At 34.8% G+C, this 10217-nt stretch overlaps 1 pseudogene; it reads right to left on the bottom strand.

Annotated features, from left to right (window-relative positions):
• Positions 1 to 388: 388 nt before the first annotated feature.
• LOC120605139 (uncharacterized) lies at positions 389 to 504 on the bottom strand (annotated as a pseudogene).
• Between the last annotated feature and the right edge of the window lie 9713 nt (positions 505 to 10217).

Here is a 10217-nt window from a genome sequence, read left to right as displayed (position 1 = left end):
TAATGCCAGAGTCCGTGTACTTAAGCACCTATCTTTACTTTGCCTTTGGCTAAGCTGGGGAGAGTGTTGTAACCAATGAGCAAAATCTTCTCTCAGCATGGGAGGGTGTTGGTACTCACATCGAATATAGTTGCATCTGTGCTAGTCTTTTAAAACTAAATTGTGCCCTTACCTTTGAACTGTCTTCAGACAACAAAAGCAATAATCCCCATATAAGGCATGAAGAATGAAGAAAAGTTGGGGTGGGGTGAGAATAAAAGTTATTCTTTCAAATTTTTTCTTGATATTTATTATATAGCAAACATTGGACTAGTTGTTTTTGAAATGTCATTGCATTCATACTGTTTTATTATTAATATTGATATATTTTTTAATTTATTATTATTTATGCCTACAGAACCTGGTCTTCCTAGGTAGTCTTCCATCCAAGTACTAACCGAGCCCAACCCTGCTTAGCTTCCAAGATCAGACATCGGGCTTGTTCAGGGTGGCATGGCTGTAGACCATGGACTGTGACTCCACTGGGGCGTGAACCTAGGACCTTCTGTGTGTAAAGCAGACGTGCTAACCACTACACTATGGAACCATGTCCAATATTGATATTTTTAAAATAAAAAAAGAACAAACTGATGTTTGAAGAGTGTAGGTGACTTCTAAGTTCATATATCTATCAAATGGTACAGAAGACAGAAGGATATAGATCATCATACTCTGAAATCATTGCTCATTTCATTACATGGCAGCTGCCTATGGTGATTAAATTTATGTCTAAATACATACTGAAAACATAGGGAACTTTAAAAATTTTAATCAGGAGAATATACTTACAAAAATATATAAATTTAATACAAATAATAGCCCCATAAAACCTTTTCTAAGAAGTGTAACTTCCTAATTGCTTAATATTTCTAAACCTAAATCCATACTAGAGAACTCTTCAATTCGTGTTCAGTCATTAAACACACACTAATTGCGAGCCTTGTATGTGACAGACAGCCTGCAGGATTCTGGAGATTAATTAATTTCAAAGGTGTTAGACACTTCCTGCTGTCACAGAGTTCGTAGTTTATTAATTAAGTCACTCATTCAAAAAGATTTTGTACTCCTACTATGTGTCAAATACTATGGAGATAAATATGATTCTTGTCCTCTGGATTATATTCTAGTAGAAAAGCCAAATTCTAAAATTAGTTAACAAACTGTAATTACAATAAAATAATCTCACATGGAAATTTTTTAAGGTTACATACAGGATGTTGAGAAAGAATAATAATAATTATTATTTTTTTTTTACAGCAGAAAATAAAAGCTTTATTAAAAAAGGAAAGTACACTTCCAGACGTGGAAGCGGGCCTGAGCAAGAGAAGCATGGCTCAAAAGGCCTAATTATTCTTTAAGAATGTGATCAGGAATGATTTATGTGAAGAGCCAACACTTATTTTAATCCTCGATAGATAGAAAAAGCTAATCATGGAAAGAGCATTACCAAAAAGCTAACCATTAAGAGAAAGCATTTTTTGAGTGATTGCTATGTGCCAGGCTATATATAGACTTTGGCCTTGCCCAAAGAGAGGTCTGGCCTTGTCCCAGGTTCCTGGAAGGTGACCTTCAAACCCTGGAAATCTTCTGAGTGATGAGTGTCTTTTTTATTCATGATGAGCTTGTCAGACCACACCTGATAATTTATAGTAACTAGGTTCCTCATGGTGGGCCCCATGTATCATATCATATCTGCATGAAATATGAAAGGAGGGGTTAGAGACAAAGTTTCATCATGAGAGAAGTCAGTCAACTCTTTATGCCTATGTATTGAAGCTCCAATAAAAATTCTAGACATTTAAGCATGAATGAACTTCCCTGGTGGCAATCTTTCATGTGTATCATCACACATTGATGCTGAGAGTGTAATACATCCTGACAAACTCTGCCCTGTGTGCCTCTTCTTTTGGCTGCTTTTAACTTGTATTGTTTCCCTGGGATAAACCATAACTGTGAGTACAATAGCTTTCTGCGAGTTCTGTGAGTCTTTCTACCAAATTTTCAAAACTGAGGGTAATTTGGGGAACCTTCTGAAATTACAGTTCATGTCAGAAGTGAGGGTAATCTTGTGTGGATTCTTCCCTCTAATTTTGTAGTTGTAATCCAACTCCATGTAGTTGATATCAGAAGTCCTGGGCATACATGGAAGTCTTGGGGGTTGTGTCCTCAAATCTTTCAGTTTTGCAAACTCTGGATATAGATACTATGACAAAGAGAAGAAAAGTTGGGGGAGCAGTTTAGCTGTGGTTTACAAATGTCTATCAATAGCGAAATGTTTACCAAGAAAAAGCAGAATAAAAACAAAGGAGGCTTAAAGAGTGTTTTTATAACATTCACTCTAACATAAAGAATTGGAGCAGGGAGGGGATTAAATATTTATATACAGTTCAGAGGATCAGTGATGATAGTTATAACAGATAGTATAGCTTTTCCTTCTTGTCCTCAGAGTTTGATTCTTCAGACTTCTCAGTTGATTTTTTTATTTGTCGGCTCTAACTTCTAATCTTTTGGTCAAAAGAATAGAGAGAAGGTGAAGGGGGAAGTACAGAATCAGAAAAGAAAAAGACATTTTGACTTTGTGGTCTGTCTTCATATAATCAGACCTTTGACATTGACCAGGAAGAGTGAGTAAAAAGGAAAAAAATACAGCCTGCCATTTATTGGTATGCAATAAGAAAGTCTCTGATCAAATTATAACCTTAGATCTTATAATTTGGATGCGTGTTTATTATCTATAATTTACTTTAATACATTTTTGAGTTTAATAGTGTAATTTATTTGTATGTGAGTTAACTTGCATCTATTCTCTAACATTTTTAACATTTGAAGTATCAATCAGGAATCCACATGCCAAATGAGGTTAAATTAGCATTTGGAAAAATTGTAATCACCTTCTATATTCCATAAGCAACTATGGATAAATTTTAAATATTGATATTTAAGTTATTACTAGAAGGTTTATTAATTGGCATAAGTAATTCTAGAAATAATTTTTAATGATTGAAAGAAGTAATGTTAAAGATAAATGGCTAGAAATATACAAGTGAGCCTATATCCTTATGAACAGAGTATAACAATCTGATGAATCCAGAAAGCTAACATTTTCAGAGTCACTCTTTAAATCTGTAAATATTTTCTAAATGAGTATTCTGCTGCCAGACTTTGGAAAATCTTGCAGTCAGAATTTATTGCATTATTGCTTTGTAGTGACCTCTTCATGCAAAATGTTTGATAGTCTAAAAGAACAGAAAGCTAAGATGTCACCATGCTTAACAATAGTTTGTATAATTATATATGTATGTGTGTATATATAATTTAATTCATATATATGTATGTATAAGAGTAATGAGGAATGTGTGTTTATGTATGTATGTGTATGTATATACACATGTATATATATACATATCTATACATGTATACATATATATATACACATGTATACATATATATGCATGTATACATATATATATATACATATATATATATATTTATATTTATATATATATATATATCTCGGGATTCAGTCTGAGAAAATTTGCTTGAAAACTTCTAGGTAATATAATTTGGGGGAAGAAACCAAAAGCTACAGCCAACTATGTATGTAGGGGCTATTATTATCCATCAAAATTACCTAATCAGCCAAACTGAACTAAGTTGTCTCGCAATAATACGAAAAGGAAATTATGTTCATCATTTACCTCTGTCATATTTGATCTGACTCGTGAATTTCCATCAGTTTACTACACAAGATATAAAATTAAAATTAAAGACATAATGTCGACTTTGCACATTTAGGCAAAAATAGCATATACCAAATAACTATCATGTTGATGCATGTCATTTATTAGTGAATTCTTATCTAGATTATATATATATGTATATATATATGATTATATATGTATATATATATATGATTATATATATATGTTTTGGTGATTTTAACACATATTTTTGTTATTTTGTTGCTTTTGGCTTTTAGCAAATAAAATTACTTACTGCTTAAAAAAAAGAATGAAATCTGGAGTCAGGTTGCATTGTTCTGCACTCTGGTTCCACCCCTTATCACATGTTGTTATAAAATCTCCCTGAGCTTCAGTCTCTTTATCTGCAAAATGTTGAGGATAATCTTGCTCACTTCATAGGGTCGTTGGGAGAATTAAATGTAAAAAGCATAGCATGGAGCTTGTCACATTCAGATTCTGTCGCCAAGCTTGAATCTCAACTTCTTTTCTGAGATATACACTTATATATCAAACTCCATTCTTAACATCTACACTGAGATGTCTCATAAATATCTCCAAGCAATATAAACCAAAGAGAACTACTGATTTTTTAAATACACCCAACCCATTCTTCACCCAGTCTTCCTCATCCACTTCATCCTCCCCTCATCGTCATTGTTCTTACCCCAAATCTAAGAGTCATCTTATGTTCCTTTTACTGTCACACTCCACATTGGCAAGTTCAGTTGGCTCTTGTCTAATATACCCCTGATCCATCCTTTTATCTTTATTTCTACTACTACTGTATTCCAAACCACCAACATTTCTCAACTTCACCCACTGTAATAGCTTTATCACCATTCTCCATGCTTCCACTCTTGCCACCAAAATTTCTTTTCCATACAGCAATCTAAGTGAGCTTTTAAAACTTAAATCATGTCACTACCATGCTTAAAACCCTTTAATGGCTTTCCATCACATTTATATTATACTGACATTAGTTAATATAATTTTTAAAATAGAATTTAATTTAGCCCCTGACTACTTTCCTAACTCAGGTAGTATTAGATTTCTGTAGTCTAAACTCACTGACCTTCTCTTGATTCCTGGAATATATTAAGGTGATTTTCATTCTAGACTTCTGAATTTGCTATCACTTTACCTGGAACTCACATTCCCTTGACATTCAAATATTGGTCTTTTTCTTATCATGCATTGCCCAATGATTCAGCTTAAATGTTACCTCCTCAGTGAAGTGTTCCCTCAGTATCTAACATCTCATCTAAGAAATTTATTCATACATACTCTATCAGCTCAGATTTAAAGTTTTATTATTTACTTATTTTCATTTATTTATTCATCTCATTAATTTTCTCTCTCTGCTCACCACAACTTTAATTTAAGCTACTTGAGAAAAAAGAATACACAGTGTCTGAACCAGTAGATTGTCAGTATATATTAGTTAATTTAATAACTTAAATAAATGATTGAAATTGTTGAAAAAATAAATTGACTGAATCAATGCTATCAGTGCTCTAGAGTAATGTCCTCCCAGAATTGATGATCACTATGTTTTATCTGGTTCCCTCTGGCTATTTGTGCTGGTGCTCACTCCTAGATTCAGTCTTAATCTGTGGTTGCCTTTAATTCCCAAATCCAGACCTCTGTGTAACCTTATCATATTAGCCTTGGAGTTCTTGCAGCTTGAATCACACCTCAGTGTATGTGTGTATGTATGTATGTATGTATGTATGTACATACATACACACATACACACACATATATAATGCCTATATGCATATATATATATATATATATGTACACATATATGTATAAAAAGCATGCGGCAACAGTATAGGAGAATTCATTCTATATAGAGTCACTTTTCATGAATTCTCCAGTACCATCACCCCTTGCTTCATTAGAAATGGACATATTTAAGGCTTCCCCCAAGAGGTTTTGTAGCCTCTCACTAATAAGCTGGTTAGGAAAATTGTGCCACTAATATCAGTGTTCTGAGACATCCATATACCTATCTGAGTATTTCTGAAAAGTGTTCCCCTTATACTGCCCATTTAATGGCCAGCCTCTAAGCAAGGAGGAGGGGATATGAAATGAGAATTCTGGTATCTTACCTATTTAATCTTCTTAACTTCTCACCTACCTCTTACTTTCTTCCAAAAAGTCTTAGAATCAGGATAGAATATCGTCCAATTGTTAGGTAGCTAGTCAGACATGAACGACAGGGGGAACGAAGGAATAGGCATCAAGCCAGTAAAATTTTGGGTAAGCACAAGCACACTAAGCAAAGAGTTATATATCAGCAAGTGTCAATCGAAATGACCTCATTTGCCAATCACCTAGGAATGCCTTTGGAACCACCTATCACAGCCCAGATGTAATGCAGACATTCCCACTTCTGGGTCCTTTTTGCCCTTTTGTGGCCTTTTGGTGGCGCCTTTGTGTTGGTTGTTGTTATTACAGCACTCCGTTGCAGCTCTCATTGCTGAAACCATGTGCCTCCTGGGAGTAGTCTTTGTATTTCTAAAATATACTTTTAATAAATATTTTCTAAATCTCACTGACTTGTGATTCTTCACTGTGTCAATGAGGAAGAACTGAGGAAAAATGCTAACTACACTTCTGGGCCACTGTTATCCCCCCAGCCCCATGCCATTCGGGCAACACCCAACTCCTATGGGCCCCAATGGTAACACAATCATAAGATACATCATATGTGCTATAGAACTCTCTGTATTCTAGATATTCTTGATTGTATCCTCTTTTAAATGATGTTAACATAGATGTGGCATTTAGTCTAAAAGTAGCTAAATTTATTACCCTAAAGCTTTCATTAAAAAGGTTCATATCAGTCTTTTTTTCTAATATTTTAGCATCCACTAATGATCATAAATGAGATCCACTCCTTTAAGAGATAAAAGTCTTATTGACTATATGCCAAAGATCAATCTATATTGACTAATTTCAAGGAAATTTTTAGGTGGGCTTCTAAGGACTATATATGCAGTCAAGGACTGCAGTGTTTAATTATTAGCCAGCCTCCCAGATGTAGCCTAATGGAATTCTATTCTTTTGTTAACTGAATGGAGTTTGAGTTACTTTCTAATGACCTTACACAATAAGACGCTGTCAGGGAGAGAGAAAATTAAGAAATTGTAATGTCAACGAAGCTAAGAGAGGAAGCTAAGGGCAGTGTATGATGAGGGATGAAGAAGTAACTATTGGCTATGGTAATGTGGAAGTTACTGTGAGTTTGACAATGGGCATTTCATTGGAAAAAGGCAAATATGTAAAAATGACATGATTTAAAGTGAATAGGCAATTGTTTAAAAGGAAAGTAGGGATTATATGTCACTGTGAGGGGAACTTTTTGATGTATAAAAGAGCAGAGCATTGGATTGTGAAAGGTGGAGAAGTGGTCAAAGGAGATTTGTTTGTATGGGAACTGATCATGTATTTTATATACTGAAAGTGATAATCCATTTATGTGATAGAAATAGATGTCGTAGTAGAAAAAAGAAAATAGTCTCATTAGAATTCTTGAGTGAGTCACGGTTCTCCAGGAAAACAGAACCAATAATATATATATTATTATATATTATGAGAGAGAGAGAGGGAGATTGGTTAACCATGAGGAGTTGGCTAAAACGCTTATGGATACTAAGTCTCATCTGAAAGCTGGAGGTCTAGGAAAGCTGGTAGTGTAATTCCTGTCTGAGTGTGAAGGCCTGGAAACCAGAGAAGACAATGTTGAGGGAATTTGCAAATGAATGGTTATGATGGTGGAGGCTATGGACATGAAGGAGTAATAAGCAGTGAAAAGTTATGTGGTGAGTAAATTCAAGGTCTCAATGAGTATAAGAAATTTTAGAGTGATCCTTAGAGTAAGTGAGATGGATAGATAGGAGTTGGTAGTTTAAGAATGTGCACTTGAAATTGAAATTTTGAAAGGGGAACAGCAGAGACAAAGTAAGAACTTCAGAGATTCCAGACACTGCAAAGGTTTGGGTGAAGCTGTATTATGTATTTGTATTATGAAATACAAAATAAAAATAAGTTCTAATCTATTATGTAAGTGCAAGGAATTTTTAAAGTATTATTTTTAATGATGATTATTTTAGTACTGCTTATATATAATATATATAATACATAATATAATTATAATATAATATAATAACGTTATCAAATTCTTCTGAAAATAATCTTTTGCTATGTTTGTGGTTATGTGTTACAAGTTCCCTCAGCAAGGGCTCAATCTGCCTTTCAAGTACGTGAGCTCCGTACTGTACTTCCCTTTGATGATTAGGTGGGATCGCTCATGTGGGAAACCACAGATTAACTAATGAATCTCTTTATTCTGTTGTATCATCATCTGCAAAGTGGGAATAATAACTCTTAACTGGGGGATTGTTCGATAGTCAAATGCAAGAACGTGTGTATGTGTGTGTGTGTGTGTGTGTGTGTGTGCACGCACGCACGCATGTGCATGCCTGTACGTGCACAGTGGGTTGTACTGGAGGTGCTCAATAGTTTTTACTTCTCTTTACTCTCCAGTCTTGTTTTCAAACATAAACTCTATCAATGTTTTCTAAAGTAGTATTTGTCCGTTTGTTTGTTTGTTCGTTTAGGCGAGGCAAACCTTGGTTGACCTCACAGATTGCAAAGACCTTGTCTGCTTAAAATCTCTTATTTAAAAAAAAATTCTTTTTTACGCCTACAGCACCTAGTCTTCCCAGGTGTAAAGTAATATTTGTTATAACATTGGTTTCAAGGGATAGCTTTAACATCATGATAGAAAAGGGAGGTTTATGTTTAAATAAATATGGTTTTGATTTTAAGACATTGTAATGTTTTTCCACAAGACCTCATGCAGACTTTATTTTGTTTATGTATATTATGACTGAGCAGGGGAAGTTAGTTATTTTTTTTTCTAAATTTTCCAAAATTCTTTGATGATGGGAACTATTTCTAAGACACTAAATTTTCAAGGATTACACTTTGGGAAATGTGAAGATAAATGATCTCTCAGCGTTTCCTTTCTTCAAGGTCATGCTAATATCATTTGTTTAATTAATGGATTAAATGTGAGTGTCAAAGACAAAATATAGTCACAATTTGTGGATGTGATCTTTAAGAAGGAAGAAGCTATTTTTCTATGGTGGTTCTTGCTTTCAAGGAACTTGAAATCTAGTTACTTGGGATACTTCAAAATTATTCCCTCAATTCCTTCAAAGGATACTTTTTATCCCTCCTAGTGTTGTCTCAGTAGCACTCTCTGAATAACATATAACCAATAATTAATTACTTTAACAAAATGACAAGAGCCTAGAGTACAACTCAAAATTGTTAAATACCAGCATTCCCAGACAGGTCACATCTGCTGCAAAAATCCTCATCAATGGCTTCGAAGTAAAGGAAGGGACTTTGTTAGACCTTTTCAAGACTAGACAGGGAGATTTAAAAAAATACGAACAAAATCAATACATCATTTTTATGCACTGGCCTCAGTCAGACAACAGAGACTTCAAGCTCTAAGCCAAACTTGGAATCAGAATCTCTAATGTCACCTAACCCTCTCAATGACTAGAACTGAGATAATAGACACACAGCTCCTATTTTCTCAAACACTTTGATTAGTCCCATCTGTGTGCCCAGCTCAGCATTCAAAAGGTACAACGCCACTAACAAGTTCTTATATAGCCTAGTCTGTCTTCAAAGGACTGTTTTCCTCCAAGAGAAAAGCCATATATAACATATTGTCTGAAGAAAATGAATCAGTATGAAACATCCCCCAAAAGCCAGGAAAATGGTAAGATGAGAATAGATTATGATTTTATAAAATCGGTCCAAAGAAATGTCCTCTAGTTATAAAATGATGTTCAGAAGAGCTGATGAGTAATGGTAAGATCCTGAGTGTTAATGACTGCAGCAACCAAAGTTACAGTCGACCAGAGGATGCAGCATCCTTGTGTGGGCTGAGGCAACTGTAGGATAATCCACTTATCTGTTTCAGGCATTCTCGAGGTATGGTCCTGGACCAGCAGTCTCAGAATCACCTGGAAATGTGTTAGAAGGGCAAATTCTTGCCCTCCCACTACAGACCAATTGAATCAGAAACTTTGTGAGTGGTGCCCAGCAATCTGTATTTTAACAAACCTTCCAGGTGATTCTCAGGCACTCTCAAATTTGAGAACTACTGATCTAGCCAAATCATTGCAACCATTTACATGATAATGTAGTCTCTTCTCAGAAAAATCTCCCTTAAAAAAAAATTATGCGCCATTTCATATGCTTTGTCTGCATATGGCAATAGCCTATTCCCTCTGGGGAACATGAAAGAACATTACTGAAAGAGCCAGAAAAGAGGCACTGGCCTCAATTGTCAGACTCGTATATGCAAACACTGATGTGACCAGCAGGGTCACTGATTAGCAG

Source organism: Pteropus medius, unplaced genomic scaffold (assembly GCF_902729225.1).
Source record: "Pteropus medius unplaced genomic scaffold, Ma_sr-lr_union100, whole genome shotgun sequence".
NCBI lineage: Eukaryota > Metazoa > Chordata > Mammalia > Chiroptera > Pteropodidae > Pteropus > Pteropus medius.
This window is presented reverse-complemented; position numbering and strand designations above follow the sequence as displayed.